At 41.8% G+C, this 16,486-nt stretch overlaps 1 pseudogene; it reads left to right on the top strand.

Annotated features, from left to right (window-relative positions):
• Positions 1-1,062: 1,062 nt before the first annotated feature.
• On the top strand, positions 1,063-2,834 carry LOC123410065 (annotated as a pseudogene).
• The last annotated feature ends 13,652 nt before the right edge of the window (positions 2,835-16,486 follow it).

The raw sequence follows: 16,486 nt of genomic DNA, 5'->3' as shown, positions 1-16,486 counted from the left end.
CGGATAGGTCCGTGGTGGCCGTCATGGTGATGCTCACAGATGACGCGTCCATTTGGAAGTTGGCAGGGTGCCCGATCACCTTTGATCCGGGCTGAGTCTTGGTTGTACTGGTTTCACTGGTGGAGCAAAGCTCCATCGGAGTAGTTGCTTGATCACGCCAACCGTTTTGTGCTCTGAGGGCGGGGTTTTCGCCGTGATCTTTGCCTCTTTTCTAACCCATTTTCCATCTTCACCTATCCATGTACTCTCATTGTTGCCTATGGCATCCCTACTGCAATAGAATTTTAGCAGCTCTCCTGCTAACTTTAAAAAAAAAAATTAATGAACAGAGGGAGTAACACTAGTCACTTATGTTCAGTTAGATCAAACACTGTTTGTGTGGAACAGATCATACACTAGTGTCAGTTAGATTAAACTCTCTTCGTGTCTCATAAAGGAGTGTTATTTTCTGGAAGCACACGAGGTACTCAGTCCAGGCTACCTTTCTCTCACTCACGTGGACTGATGTGCCATTGCTAGAGAAAGGACAGCACTGTGAGGGCGTGTAACAGGGTTCCGTAAGTTGGTACGACATTGTGTTTTATTAAACTGTGAGATGCAAGGATCAATTGGATATACTCTTTCCGTTGCTAAATATAATATTTTTTCAAAAATTTATTAATAAATTGAGGATTTTTTTTAAATATGTATATATACATTTGTTTGGAAATATTCAACGGATGCCAACGAAAGCGCCGGTGCATAGCGGACGGATAAAGCGTGCTGAGAATGTTAAGAGGGGTCGTGATAGACCAAACTTGACATGGGAGAAGTCCGTTAAGAGAGACCTGAAGGTTTGAAATATCGACAAAGACTTAGCCATGGACAGAGGTGCGTGGAAGTTAATTATCCACGTTCTAGAGCCATGACTTGGTTTCGAGATTTTATGGGTTTCAACTCTAGCCTACCCCAACTTATTTGGGACTGAAAGGCTTGGTTGTTATTGTTGTTGTTGATGTATATGTACATTTGTACGTAGTTTTATATGTAGTTCTTTTTTTTGCGAAGAAATTTCATATATAGTTCTGTATGTAGTTCATAGTAAACCTCTAATAAAACTTAATATAAAAACGTTTTTACATTACTGTAGTGTCAAAAACGTTTTTATATTGTGAAGCGGAGGACATAGTTTGTAGGAACGGAGGAAGCATGAGACAAATTTAACCAGCCTTTGACGGTTCAATCACATCCTTGTTGGTCCTTGGACATGGACAAACCCCAATGGCTGTGCTTGTCACGCCTCCTGGTCTTAGCCCCCTTCTTCCTTGTTCGGAGCACCTCGGCATCCCACCAGCGAGAAGCCCTCCACCCGGTGGTGCTGGTGCCAGGCTTCTCCTGCGGCCAGATCGAGGCCCGCCTCACCGAGGCCTACGACTCGCCGTCGCCGCTCTGCGCCCTACGCAAGGGGGGCGGCCGCTGGTTCCGGCTATGGAAGAACAGCACGGCCCTGCAAGACCTCCCCAACGTCTCCTGCTTCGCCGACCAGCTCCGCCTGGTTTACGACCCCACGGCCGGCAACTACCGCAATGTGCCCGGCGTCCAGACCCGCGTCGTCTCTTTCGGCTCCACCCGCGGCTTCCTCTCCGACGACCCTGCCGACAAGTAAGTAAGTAAGCTTACTTTGATCTTCTGTAGCGCTAGCTAGCGCACGACGCATGCTGAAGCTGAAGCTGTGGTGGAGCAGGGAGATATGCATGGGAACATTCGTGGCGGCGCTGGAGCGCATCGGATACAGGGACGGCGAGGACCTCTTCGGCGCTCCGTACGACCTCCGGCACGCGCCGGCCGCGCCTGGGCTGCCCAACAGGGAGTTCTCCATGTTCTGCCGGAGTCTCATGGCGCTGGTGGAGCACGCGAGCACGAGGAACGGCGGCAGGCCGGTCATCCTCGCGTCGCACAGCCATGGCGGCCTGCTCGCGCTCGAGTTCCTGAACCGGAGCCCCCTGGCGTGGCGCCGGAGGCTCGTCAAGCACTTCTTCATGGCCTCCACGGGCGCCGGCGGGATAGTGGTCGCCATGAAGGGCCTCGCCGCCAGGGACGGCGGCGACGTCCTATCGATGCGGCGCGTCAAGAGGAGCTTCGAGTCCGCCTTCGCGGGGCTGCCGTCGCCCGCGGCCTTCGGCCACGAGACGCCCCTGGTCGTGACGCGAGCGAGGAACTACACCGCGCGCGACATGCCGCCGTTCCTGGCGGCGGCCGGGCTCCCGGCGGTCGCCGTGGGCCTGTACCTGTCGCGGGCGCTGCCGGTGGCGCTCAACCTGAGGGCGCCGCTAGTGCCCATGACGTGCGTCAACGGCGTCGGCGTGCCGACCGTGGAGAGGCTGGTGTGGTGTACTGGGACGGCGACCTCGACAAGGAGCCCGAGGTGGCGCACGGGGACGGCGACGGAGTGGTGAATCTGGCGAGTATGCTTGCGCTTGACAACATTATGGGCGAAGATCCGGGGCAGCGGGGATGCTACGAGTCTATCAGAATGGCCAGCACGACCCACGTCGGCGTCGTGTCGGATGGTTTCGCAGTTGAGCGTCTAATCCATGAGATTCTTGACACTAGTGGGACACGACCTATAGTCCCGGTCCGTAAGGGGTTTTAGTCCCGGTTAACCAACCGGGATCAAAGAGGTGGAACTAAAGGCCTTTGGTTCCGGTCCTGTTCCAAGCCGGGACTAAAGATGCTCCACGTGGACGCCTCGGAGCGTTCTCAGGGGCAGCCCCTTTAGTATCGGGTCTTAACACGGACCGGAACTAAAGGATTCGTCTGTTTATTTTGACCCAAAAATGTACCTTTTTTATTTATTTTTTGAATATTCTTTGATTTGTTTTTATGTTTTTTTTTCAATTTTTCAAATCTTTGATTTTTTGACAATTTAATCTCTAATCACCCATCCTCACTGCTCTAGCGTAGATTACTCATTTCAAATCGTCTAACTTTCATATATTAAACTTTTTTTTGACGTCGTATGTAAAAGTTATGGCAGTTTTACATTTTTCCCTTTTTTGAAAAAACGGTCAAAATTCATATCTCAAAATTTGTATACCAACTAGGCACTAAAACCTAACTACATCTCAAAGGATTTTATTTTTTGGAGATTTTAGCATTTTTGTTAATTTTCTACAAAACTAAAAAAGACGGTCCACGGAGGGTAGAGTTTGAAAATTTCAGAATACCCCTTTAGCCAAGAGTCCAATCATACCCGTCGACTACATTTGCTAGCACCGTCCCCGCCAGAATCACAACTAAGGTTAACCAAGTCAAAGTTAACCATTTCTAACTTTATTTGCTATGTTGAGCTAAATGACCCTGAAATTGAAAAGAACTATAATGAACTCTGAAAATGTTGAAACTTGGCATGGTATCATCATTTCATCCACATAGCTTGTGCTAAAATGTTGAGAGGGTTATGACAAAAACTGGATGCACTTCGTGTACAAACTGGACCATCTCCTTCGAAGTATCACGGTTTCGGACGAAAACCCATCTGCTAGAAAGATATTTTATTTTTTTATTTATTTCAACTTCAGACATTTTATTCATTTTGTGCATTCAATACAAACCATTCAAAACCACATCCTAAATTTCGACCCTTTATAACTTCATTTGCTATTTTTCATGCATTTAATGATTTTTTGACCTAAATGACCTTGAAATTCAAAAGCCCGACAAATGAACTCTGAAAAGGTTGAAACTTGGCATCGTATCATCATTTCTTCCATATAGCATGTGTTAAAAAGTTGAAAGGGTTACGTCAAAAATGGATGCACTTCGTGTACAAAATGAACAATCTCTTCGAAGTATCAGGGTTTCGAACGAAAACTCATCTATTGCAAAGGGATTTCATTTTTTTGAACTTATTTGAACTCCATACTTTTTGGGTGTTTAAAATACACCATTTAAAGCCACATCATAAATTTTCAATATTTTCTGACTTCATTTGGTATTTTTCATGCATTTACTTACTTTTTTGAGCTAATTGACCCTGAAATTGAAAAGCACTACAAATGAACTCTGAAAAGGTTGAAAGTTGGCATGGTATCATAGTTTCACCCACATGGCATGTGTTAAAAAGTTGAGAGAGTTCCGATAAAAACTGGATGCACTTCGCGTACAAACTGGATCATCCTTCGAAGTATCAAGGTTTCAGACGAAAACCCATCTGCTACAAAGGCATTTTATTAAAATGATTTTAATTTCAGACTTTTTATGCATTCAATATGCACCATACTATAACATGTTAAAATCTACAGAAAGTACTAACTAAAAATAATAAAAAACAACAATTAAATGACTAAAACAACTATATAAGCAAAACAATATTGTTTTAATTAAAATACAAATTTAAATTATTCTAAAAATAACCAAATAAATCTTACTGTGATAACAATCTAACAGATGACTAGGAGAAAAAAGAATTAAATTAAAAACTATTTCTAAACTCAAGTTATTCACAATTTGGGTTTGAAGCAAATTTAAACAAATTTAAATTTAAACCATTCAAATTTTAAAACTAATTGCACAAACAGAAACTAGACAAAATTTTGAATCTAATGCAAAAAGAATCAGTCAAAAAAAATTAAATATCCTAAAAGATATAAGCAATTTAAAACAGAAACTACAAAGAGAAATAAAATTTAAAAACAGGAAAAAATAAAATACAAAACCCCTTTAGTCCCGGTTCGTGTCTCGAACCGGGACTAAAGGTCTACCCTTTAGTTCCGGTTCAAGATACGAACCAGGACTAAAGCCTCCAAACCCTTTAGTCCCGGTTCGAGACACGAACCGGGACTAATGACCGACCGGCGTCCTTGCCGTTCGAACCGGGACTAATGCTAACGTTAGTCCCGGTTCGTAATGGAACCGGGACTAATGTGTAAATTGAGCTGGGACGGAAGCCCCTTTTTCTACTAGTGTGAAGCAGGTCGCGCCAACAAGACATGTGTGCTGCCTACTGCCAGCCTCCGGCCACTCAGAATCTGAGAAAGAATGTCAATCCACATGTACCTTCCTAAAGCCAGCGTCTTAATAATAATAAAAAAGGGGTTTCTCTTGAAAGCTCCTAGTCGGCACCTTAAGCATCTCCAACATTCATCCAACGCGTGACACGTTAAAAATGTGTTTGCAGCGCGTCAATTGTCTTTTTTGACGCGGCGGGGAACCCTTGCTTCAACGACCGCTGTAAACTTTAGCGTGTGTAGCTCCAACAGACGCGCTAAAATGCATCGCGCGCGAGCAGCCGATGCTTGTCATGTATTGTATTTTGGACACGACATAAATTTCAAACATCAAAATAAAAACATCGTATAATTTAAATCATACAAACAAATTCAGGATGACATAAAAAATTCATGCCCAGAAGTTCAAATTCATGTCCACAACATCATCCAACCAAGTTTAAAATCCGAACCAAGTTCATGACACAAAAGTTCACACCAAAGAATGGCCCATCAACAACCAAGCCTCGTCCTCGTCTTCATCTTCCTCTTCCTCTTTCTCCGATTCATCATCAGAAGACGATTCTTCCTCCTCCTCTTCATTTTCGCGCGCGGTGTTGGCAAGATCTTCAACAGCATCATGCGACGGTGTGTAAGGCACACCAGAAGACATTCCGCTCATGCCGTCCGGAGGTGCTCCCATGCCTTCCATGAGAGACGCAAAACACATGCCTCCCATGCCGCCCGAAGGTGCTCCGAAGCCACCAATGCCTCCCATGGTCTCCATGGTAACTCCAAAGCCACCCATGGCACCCATGCCGCCCATGGTAGCTTCGATGCCACCGATGCCTCCCATGCTGCCAATGCCACCGCCACCGATGCCGCCAATGCCACCGCCATCCATGCCATGCATCATGGCTCTTTTTTGGATCAAGACTTCTTCACGAGCAAGATTGGCATACTCCTTTTAATTTTGCGCCTCATTGAGGATAGTTGTGTCCATGAAGAACAAGTACTTCTCCCAATCCAACAACCTAGATCACTCCTCTATGCACACCTTCCTCTCCTCCAATGCCCCCTTCCTCTCCTCGGCCACCACCCTCCTCTCCTCGGCCGCGGCATCTTGATTCCTTGCCATCTTGCTCACCTCGTTCGCTTCTTTTCTTGCCTTCACCTGCAAGCTTCTTCCTCGACGGCTTAGAGGAGCCGGAGCCGTCCGCCGCCTTGTTCTTCTTCGCGGATACCTTGCCCTTATTCGGCTGCACCGCATTTGGGAGCTTCGAGAGGGGGGCACGTGGCTTCATGGCGGGCGCCGGCTCAACACCACCCGCCGCCGAGGTCATCCGTGGCGGCATGAAAAGGCCACGCGGGATACAGGTGCTTGGAGGAGCACCGGTGGAGGGAAGCCAAAGCTCCCCGCGCTAGGGGTTGCGGCGGTGGCGGCGGTGGAGGGGTCACGGGTGTAGGAAGGGGTGAGGGGGGTGCCGGCGCGGGCGTTCATTGGGTCAATTCGTCGGCGGCGGTACGGAGCAGGGCGATGGTGGCACGACGGAAAGAGTGCGGCACGAGCGCTCGAGTGTGCGACACGCGGAAGCAGACGCACCAAATACACAGCGCGCGATGGCGATTCGGACCACGCGTTGTACTCTATACTAGATCATTGTTGGCGCGCGTTGTTGCGCCCGTCTATTAATATGATAAATGGTAGGAATTTTTGTAAATATTTATGGGCACATGAAATATATTATACTTGTACAAACATAACTTTATATTAGTCAATAATCAACTAAACTCTCATATATACTTCAACAAAAAAAGTAAGGTTCACATACACAAATTGCTTGGACTGACAACATACACATCAATGTATTCAGTCAATAAAACCAATTCATGTTGCAAGACACATAATAAGCCACACAAAAAATAAACATGAGACATGAGACATGAATTGTCACTATAGATTGTATACATTGTGCATTAATGAAATGTTCACTCGTCTCTCCACCAAAAGGGCCGCCATTTTCCACAACAAAGAAGAATTAGGCGGGCCATGAAGAAGAATGCTAACAAGGATTTCAGTTAGTTAGGAAATCAAGTAACTGATATAATAAAAACTGATATAATAAAAACCATAAATGGGATGCCCTTCGCTGGAATTTGGTAGAATAATAAAAATATCTTTACATAAGCATAAGTGAACATTTCTGTTATGAGTGAAACACTTAACTTCTGCTTCATTTCACATACTCAAATTTGATTATTTGTTGGGTTATTTCAGATTTCCGTCCGCTGCAGTCGGGATGTTCCAAGGCCTCTAACCCAACCACCTATCAAGATTTTTCTAACATCTTATAAACCGAATCATGATGCTAAAACATAATAATGATTGTAGAAGGTAAATGGATCTGCACCTTAATTATATGAAATCAATGCAAAGAGTTGTCACGACATTAGCTACAAAATCAATAGAAATTTTAGTTGATTTAACGGATGCATAGCAATCAACAGTACTTGAAGATGCAACATCATCAAGCTTTCACTAAAACTGCAGAAAACACACACGTGAGAACTAAACTGAAGATTGCAGTATAAAGAGTATATTATGATATAACTTATACATGCATTATCCTGAAATTACAACTACAGTAGGTTCATAAGGGGGGCCTGAAATTACAACTACAGTAGGTTCATAAGGGGAGCCTGAAATTACAACTACAGTAGGTTCATAAGGGGGGAAAGCTTATCACCCACTACAAGAAAATAACATTACTACTATAGTAGATCACATTTTTATGCTCAACACTTTCTTTCGATAGTTCTTCTGAAATTGGGGTTCACCATCTGTCATGTTTCCAGTAGGAGTTGTGTCAGTACTCTGAACACAAGCAGAAGGGTGCAGCAGGTTATGAAGTCCCAAAGTTCAAAAAACTGCTAGGCCCTAATGGCACGTTTTGGCACTGGCTCGCGTTCTGTACGGACACCGTACGGCAGGCACAACAAGAGCTCACTTGGCTGAAGAAATCAAGGGAAGGCCAGGAGAGCAACATGTACGTCTAGCCAACGTATAACAGCAAGATTAGAAAATGTAGGACAGTAGAAGGGGAACGAGGATCTCACCTACCTGAAGACACGGGGACGAGCTGAGAAGGTTGGAGATGGACGGCGACTGGGCGAAGACGGAGGAGTCATTTCACCACGAGCCCTCGAGCGCATTGATTGAATCTGGATCCCGCGCCTCCGGTCGACAAGTGCGAGCCTCACCTTGGCTCGATCCACCTTTCATCGGGGCTGGATCAACGTAGACCGGTCGCTTCTCTGGGCGTGTGCCGCTAGATCCCCTTGAGTGAAATTTGGATTTAATCTCAAAAGTGAATCCATGAAAAAATCGTGGTACATAAATGATACCAAAATCTCACCCTGGACGGTGTTGGAACACCATGTTGGTAACTATGCCACCGGCCACCGGTCTCTCGGACAAGAAAATATGAGTTGAGGATGAACACATCCTTTTCATCGTGTCCATGTCACCCCCTCTGAGCCGCCAGGAGGAGGTCATTGCAACTCGTATCGTGGATCCAAAATAAAATGCCAAATTTTGGGTTGTGGATCCAGGAGGAGCTCACCATTACCGGCGCCCTGGTACACAAGGGAGGTTGGATCCAACGATGGCGTGACACGCAGGAAAAATCCGGTTCGGTCCTTAGTGGTGTAGAGCCTCAACCGATCTGAGATTGGATCCCCTCTGTGTTGAAATCTTAAGGGTAAAGAAGAGGACAGTGGCTACGCGAAGATGAGGCGGCAGCCGGCCGGCCAAGAACGAAACTTGTATAGCGGAGTGAGAGACCAGAGGTCGCGGGTAAGCATTGAAGAATAGAGGCGAGAGATCGGGAAGGAAGGGATGAACCCATCGCCTGATATCGAATCGACGCCTTGGCAGGATCCCCCTTAACGAACAACTTCATTTACGAACCAGCAATAGACCGCTTCGGACCCTGGATGGTGGGCTGAGAAAATAGGCCTATTTCACCAGATAACACGGTTTCGGCCACCGGAGTAGCAGCCCATTAGGACAGTCGGGCCGACGATGAAAAAGTGTGCTGGAGGTGGTTGTATACATCACATCCGACGGCTAGAAACGGCCGATCGTCAAAATGGACGGCAAAAAAATCAAAACGCTGAGAGGCCTCGCTTTAGGTTCAATTTTACTGTCCTAAATGCCGCGCCCGCTTAGTGTGCGTCCGCTGGAGCCCAATTATCGATTGCGCGCGTTAAAAAAACATAAATTTACGACGCGGCGCTTAATTAACGCGACTGTTGGAGATGCTCTTTGGCCTTCCACTATGTGTTCAGTGCCACATTTTTAAAAAACAAGTCACGTACACACAGCTGCAGTTGGAGTTTTTTTTTAGCACCGGCCACACAGTGTACGAGATTTAGCATCGATGCCAGCTCGAGCCCAGACACACATTTAGCTTCGGATGTATCAGTTACTTTATTGGCTTAACAAATTTGGCACGAGAGCAAGTAGAAGCATTGGTTTCCAGAATTTTTTTTGTTTGACACCGGCTGTGCAATGTAGGGCATTGGTGCCCAAATATCAAAAAGCAAATTTGGCATCCAATTTGGTCTACATAGTGGAGGGCCTTAAGCGTCGGCTAGGAGAACCAGCACCCACACGTCCTGCAAAATGAGTCGGCCTAGCTTCAGGGCGGAATTTTATATAAGAAACAAAAAATGAACTTAAAAAGTTCATAAAAGCAAAAAATTGTTCACAAATTTTGAAAGAAAAGTTCACAAATTCGAAAAAATCCACTGTGATCTGAAAAAAAGTTCATGGATTTTGAAAATTAGTTCATGAATTTGAAAATAGCTTTTTAAAAGTTCGTTCAACTGAAAAAAATCACAAATCTTAAAGAAGTTCATCATTTCTGAAAAAAGTTCATCCATTTCAAAAACAAGTTCATCAAATTTCTAAAATGTTCATCAAAATTTGAATTTTTTCATCAATATTCAAAATATTTCATAGATTTTTAGTAAAAAAATCGTACAAATTTGAAAAGGGTTCATTTATTTGGAAAAATGTTTGTTCGTTTGAAAAACAGTTAACAAAAAAATCAGTTATTTTTTGGAAAAAAATTATATGAAAAATAAAATGAAAATGAAAAAGTAATAAAAAGAGTATAGAAAAGAAACAAAAAAAGAAAAAGAGAAAAACCGAATAACAACCAGTCCTGAAAAAACCTAAATGAAAAAAACCCAACTAGGAAGATTTTAGAAACTTCACAAGACCGGAAAACTCCCTCCCGCTGGCCGGCCCATGATCGAACACTACAGACGCAGGTTAAGAAATATGCACTTTAACAGACGCCTGCAGTGCTAAATAGGATTTTCCATTTATATAACTCTAACTTAGATGCGAATTTGTTATTGGGCGCTATTTTCTCCTTTGTTTTAGGTTTGGCCATGTTTTCTCGAAGAGGTGTTTTGCGTCCCGGGTGCATTTGCACCCGGATGAACAGTAACATACAAATAATAGTAAATATTTTTTGAAAAAATAATTTTTTTTCTGGATATTCGTGTTACTGTCGCAAGCATTCTTGAAAATTTTCATGTGAATCAGAGCAGTGGTGTTTCGTCGATGAAGAAAACAAATTTGAATGTGACATTTTGGGATAACAATTGATGTTCAATTTGTTTTCTTTTTTCACAGGCCCAAATACTTCACCTTTTTACCTAAAAATATCCAGGTAGCATTTGAATGCGACAAAGAACACATACAAATTTTGTTGGAATTTTTTTCACATTTCAAAATTCATTTTTTATGGGCGGGAGCACGTGCTCCCGGGAGCCGAATTGCATTTCCCCATGTTTTCTTGTGTTTTATGTTGAGCAGTCAAATATATCAGGGTAGTTCAACCTGTCTAAACTATCTCAACAAGAAGTGGTCGCTAGACCTACATAGTGATGGTTCAGCCTCAAACAGGGCAATGTACAACCTCAATTGAGGTACACTACCAATGTTGGCTTTTCCCACATCTCGTTAACACACCATTTTGTTCAGTTGTTTTGAGCTTTTACCTAAAAGAGTGATGTTCACTCACATTACTTCAGGAAAATTATAATCAAGAAATATAAGCATACCCCAACCAGACATCGAAGCACGCGAACATCAGACACCCAAAAAATCGACAAGAATCGTAGGAGCTCACAAGAATTTGGAAATGAAAAAGGCATTTGACTTGTCCATCGAGGATCTAATAGCCTTACAAAAACAATTCTATCAATATTTGAAATAGGACGATCCATTCCATTCTAAAGTTTGGGTGGTGTGTACCGACCAACCTTAGCTAAGACCACCCTAGAAAGTCATTTTGAGCGTCAACATTACCTACCGGTAACGCATTTGCCATTCATATGTGCATCAAGACCTGTGTAGCTGTCACTCTATGATTCTTACTTTTTGGACGTGGAGTTTTGGCACCCGTGCTCAAATGAGCTCGGGTGCCAGAAGGCGTTTTTCTGCTATACAAAAATTGTACCCGACCAAATACATCTAGCGGATCCCACCTACAAATCTAGCGGATCCAGACCAAATTCAGGAACACTACCCAGAGTACTACTTTTTCTCACACAAAGGACGAACATTCATTTGTTTCTTCTCTCTCCCTTGCAAACAAATCCATGGACTTTATTTCATCCTAACCAATTAAAATCATTCATATCTTTTAATCCGTAAGTTTTTTTTTGAAATATTTATATATTCAAACTCCTGATGGCAAAACCTTTAACTAGACCAATCTTGAATACATTGCAAACACATTTAAATATCAACATTTCACATTTTATATGTGAAGAAAATCTATTTCACTTGAAAAAAATGAAACCAATCTATATCACTTGTAACCGATATTAACCCAAATATGAAACATAAATGACAACTTATGAATTTGATTTTTTGAAAGAGTGCAACTATTTCAAATGAGTGATACATGTTATTTCACAAATGTGCAATTGAAATACATGTTTTTTTTGGTAAATACGTCGATGAAAAGTGAAATTTAGGTCATGAGTTGTGAAATGGTAACAAAAAAAATGAAATTGTAATGTATAAATGTGAAACTGATTATTTGAAAATGTGAATAATTTAGTTTAAAATATTGAAAATAGGTTAGTTGAGAAATGTGAAATTGAAATAAATGTTTTTTTGTGCAACAAGTTACTAAAAGTGAAATGTAAGTTCTAAATTGTGACATAGTAACCACAAAAGGTGATTTTGTAATATATCAATGTGAAACTGATTATCTAGAAATATGATTTTTTTTAATTGAAAAGAGTAATGTAGGTTATTTCTAGAAATGTACAATTCAAATAGATATTTTTGGTGAAATAAGCCAGTGAAAAGTGAAATGTAGGTTATGGATTGTGAAATAGTAATCACAGAAAGTGACTTTGTAATGCATCAGTGTGAAACTAATTATTTTAAACTGAGAATTTTTTATTTTAAAGTAGTGAAACAGGTTATTTGGAAAATGTACAATTGAAATAGATGTTAATTTTACATTTCTTTGATCATCATAGTACAATTTGTTTTGAACATATTACAAACGCTAGCACTTATATACACGCACATACACTCACCTCTATGAATGCATACACGCACAGTCTATCCCTATGATCACCTTCGAGAGATTGATCCGACATATCATTCTTTTGATTTACAAATTCACCGTAGGCCCCTCGTCATCGACGGAAACTTTTCCTTCCACTGAATGTGCATCATCGGAAATCTTGAAATAATTACAGAAATAATGCGAGCACGAACACTTGAACCCTGGTGGGCTGGGGATACCACTGTCCCTCTAACTATCCAACCAGAGGTTGGTTCGCACCACTGTATAATAGTTATGGTGTATAAGAGTGTGTATTATTGGTATTTTATGCCTTAATTCTTTCATTTCAAGTAGTACACTCTTTACTTGTGAGGTTCGTGCATGATATTGGTGTGTGAAGTTTTAAATATTCATGTCAATTGGATTTATATTTCTATATGAATAAGAGTAGCTGAAACCATGTGATCAAGATGTTTTTTATATAAGATGGTGCAACAAAGCGTGTGTACACCTGTAGTAATGTTAAAAGTTAATCTAGTCCAGAAAAATCATTCACATCTATCAGTGCACCAGCAGGTCTGCTGGTCATCCACCGGTTTTCAAAATTATCCTTCAACCAAGCGAAGATTGGCATAAATCTCATTGATTAGAAAATATATCATTCCAAAATGAACTCAGTCCTACCAGAAGTGAACTAAAGAATTGGTTTTTTCAGCGCATTAGAAATGGTATAATTTGATCATTCTCAAATTTGAACAATTCATTTAGTAGTACATTTCTTTGAAAATTTAATCCGTTCGAGCACCTAAACATGCGCATGAATAACACTTTTTTCTCATGATAACCGGTCACCTGTATTGTCTACAAGAAACTTCACAGCAAATTCATATCAATTTTTTTCTCATGACGATTATCTGTCACATGTATTGCCTAAAAGTAACTTCACAGCAAATTCATGTAAAATTTCGAACCATTCATTAAAAAGAATCTTTAAGAAATTTAATAGCATCTTTAGTGCAAAATGTTGGAATTGTATGATTTAGCACCCAAAAACATATCTTTCAAAAACTTGATCCGGTCTAGCACATTCCATGCGCATGAACAAGAATTTTTCTCATGATTATGTATCACAATATTGCCTAAAACATCACAAAAAATTGGATATGTGCCAGCGAGAGGATGAGTAGAGACCTATTCAGTTCATAAGGAAGGGGATTACAAGAAAATAAAAGAAAATCTGATCTGCACAAAAGTCCTATTTAGATCAGACAAGAAATCCCATAGTTCAATAGCAAAACCAGGAAACATCACTAGATTACAACAAAATTGTTAGATTCAACAGGGAAAATTTAGCAGGGTCGCGAGATCCGCCCGCTAGCTGCTTCAAAATCTCCAAAATCAAAGCCCTCACTCCAATTTCAAATTCATTATATCTTACATAGGGTGGGTACTTAATATAGCAGATTTTACGTTTATAAGATTAGTTGTGTATACCTAAATGATGGGCACAGTAATAGAAATATGCGAGATCAAAGGGGGCTGAATCCCTCGGCATTAGTAATAGGAGAAATGAGAAAGTCAGTTCATACTTGCTCCCAAGATGGGGTTTGAACCAGGCAGGCCTAGAGTAGTAGAATTTGTGCCATGAGTTAGATATGAGATTATCCATACTTGGAAAAGTATTAAGGTTGTCGATCTTTTAGCTCCGTATCGACGTAGGGAAACATTTGACTATTTTGGTTGCGTGTGTGTGCCACGTGCCGCCGGGGGGGGGGGGGGGGGGGGGAGGGGGGAGGAGGAGGAAGATTAGGGGCCTGTTTGGTTCATGACTAACTTTGCCACAACTAACCTTAGTCAAAGTGTGGCTGCCACAAAAAGTATGGCTACAAAATAGACACCACAAGTGTGGCAAGATTTGGCAAAAAATTAAGTGTATGACATGTGGACCATATAACTAGAAAAGTGTGGTAAGCCACAAGTGTGGCAATGAACCAAACATATGCCTAAGGTATTGTGGCATGATTAAGGTTAGGCGTGGCAACCTTAGGCTGGGAACCAAACAACCCCTAGCTCTAGTGGTCTAGTCTATGGCCAAATGACTGAAGCCCTGGGAGGTCGTAAACAGTTAGTTTAACTTCCTTAACTATGAATAAACTACCTTGACTTTTATTTAAAAAATATGGCACCAGCCTTAATGATTCTTATAATAGGGAAAAAATATGTAATCTTGGAGTCAATCATTCACTTCGGTTTTACATTTCCCTTTCTTACAAATGGGAAGTTGTTTCTGTTTATCAGGTACTCCACCCTAGATGGAGTAAATGTTAAGTTTGGAATGTAAGTTCCACCTAGCCAGATGTAGATGCATCATGCATGTTGTGTCAAGCTCGTTCTTCACTGTGAATTATCATCAGTTAGACTTTTTCTCGAAGCATTCTCTTCCCTTCCCATGGGTGGCTAGGGCAAACTCTCTCCTCTAGGCTTTGTTGGCCAACCATAGGATTCGCCTCTCCTCTTCCCTCTAGAAAAGTGGAAGAAGCAGTGGAATTTAGCTAGAGTAGATCGACCACCAGTCGCGTACGTACGTGTGTAGCATGTGCTGGTGTATGATAATTTAGCTAGAGTAGATCGACCACCAGCCGTGTACATACATACGTAGCATGTGGCTGTGTATGATACCCCCTTCTTACTGCCACACGAAACGTAAATAAAGAAACAAAAGCATGCAGTTATAGGTGTCAACCTACACATCATAACGTGCGCCACTATTCTAAACATTTGTGTACAACTACCGCTTGGCCTTTAGTATGGATCTGGATCATATCCAGCTTATTTTATGGCGGGAACACGTAGGGATTCATGCATGGTACTCCCTCCGTTCTTAAATATAAGTCTTTTAAGATATTTCATTAACAGATGACTACATACAAAACAAAATAAGTGAATTTATACTCTAAAATGTGTCTGTATATATCCGTATGTAGTCCTTTAATAGAATCTTTAGAAAGACTTATACTCCCTCCGCTCCTAAATATAAGTCTTTCTAGAGATTCAACTAGTGGACTACATACAGATGTATATAGACATATTTTAGTGTGTATATTCATTTATTTTGCTTCGTATGTAGACGACTAGTGAAATCTTTTAAAAGACTTATATTTAGGAACGGATGAAGTATTTAGGAAGGGAGGAAGTAGTAGGAGTAATGCGAGTGGTCCTGATCGATCAGCATGTTTTCTTTTTCAAATCATAGCACGTACGTACGCTCTTACGGTGAGAGGCACGGCGACGTGGGTGCCATTAATTGGACGCTTTGAGTAAAGATGGCTTCAGATAAATTATCTATGGTGTGGCCAGTTACAGCGCGATTCAGTGATTGTACCCTGCCGCACAACATTATTTTTCACCTACGTAGCTAGAGTACTACCATTTTAATCCTGCTAGCCGTCTGTTTTCTCATCTTTGTTTATTTATAGCTCCGTGATATTGTTATCTAATCTGCCGATCTGGTGGCGACAGAGATATCGCCTGTCTTACCTTAGAGGTATAGGTACAAATTTCAGCATTTCGTCTTGTTTCCAGGAGAGGGTTAATTAGTTTGGCAAGATCGATGCAATTTCTCTGGCTAGTGCTCTAGTGCTGCCACATAAGGGCATCTCCAACAGTTTGTTGGTTAGCTTGTTGGTAAAATATGTCATGCTATTAACCAACATCTTAACATACAACTACTCCAATGGGTTGTATCTAGTTTGTTCAGTAAGATGTGAGCTAATAAATAAGATGCTCTCTCATTCTACATTGAAGCTTGTGCAAGGGTGTTGGTTAATTTACATACAGCCTTGCTCTCTTTCTTCATTTATTGCATGACACATCATCAAAAATCCTATGTGTGAAAATTACCAACAACTA

This window comes from Hordeum vulgare, chromosome 7H (genome assembly GCF_904849725.1).
Source record: "Hordeum vulgare subsp. vulgare chromosome 7H, MorexV3_pseudomolecules_assembly, whole genome shotgun sequence".
Taxonomy (NCBI): Eukaryota; Viridiplantae; Streptophyta; class Magnoliopsida; order Poales; family Poaceae; genus Hordeum; species Hordeum vulgare.
The sequence above is the reverse complement of the archived record's forward strand: the minus strand, read 5'-3'. Positions and strand labels throughout refer to the sequence as shown.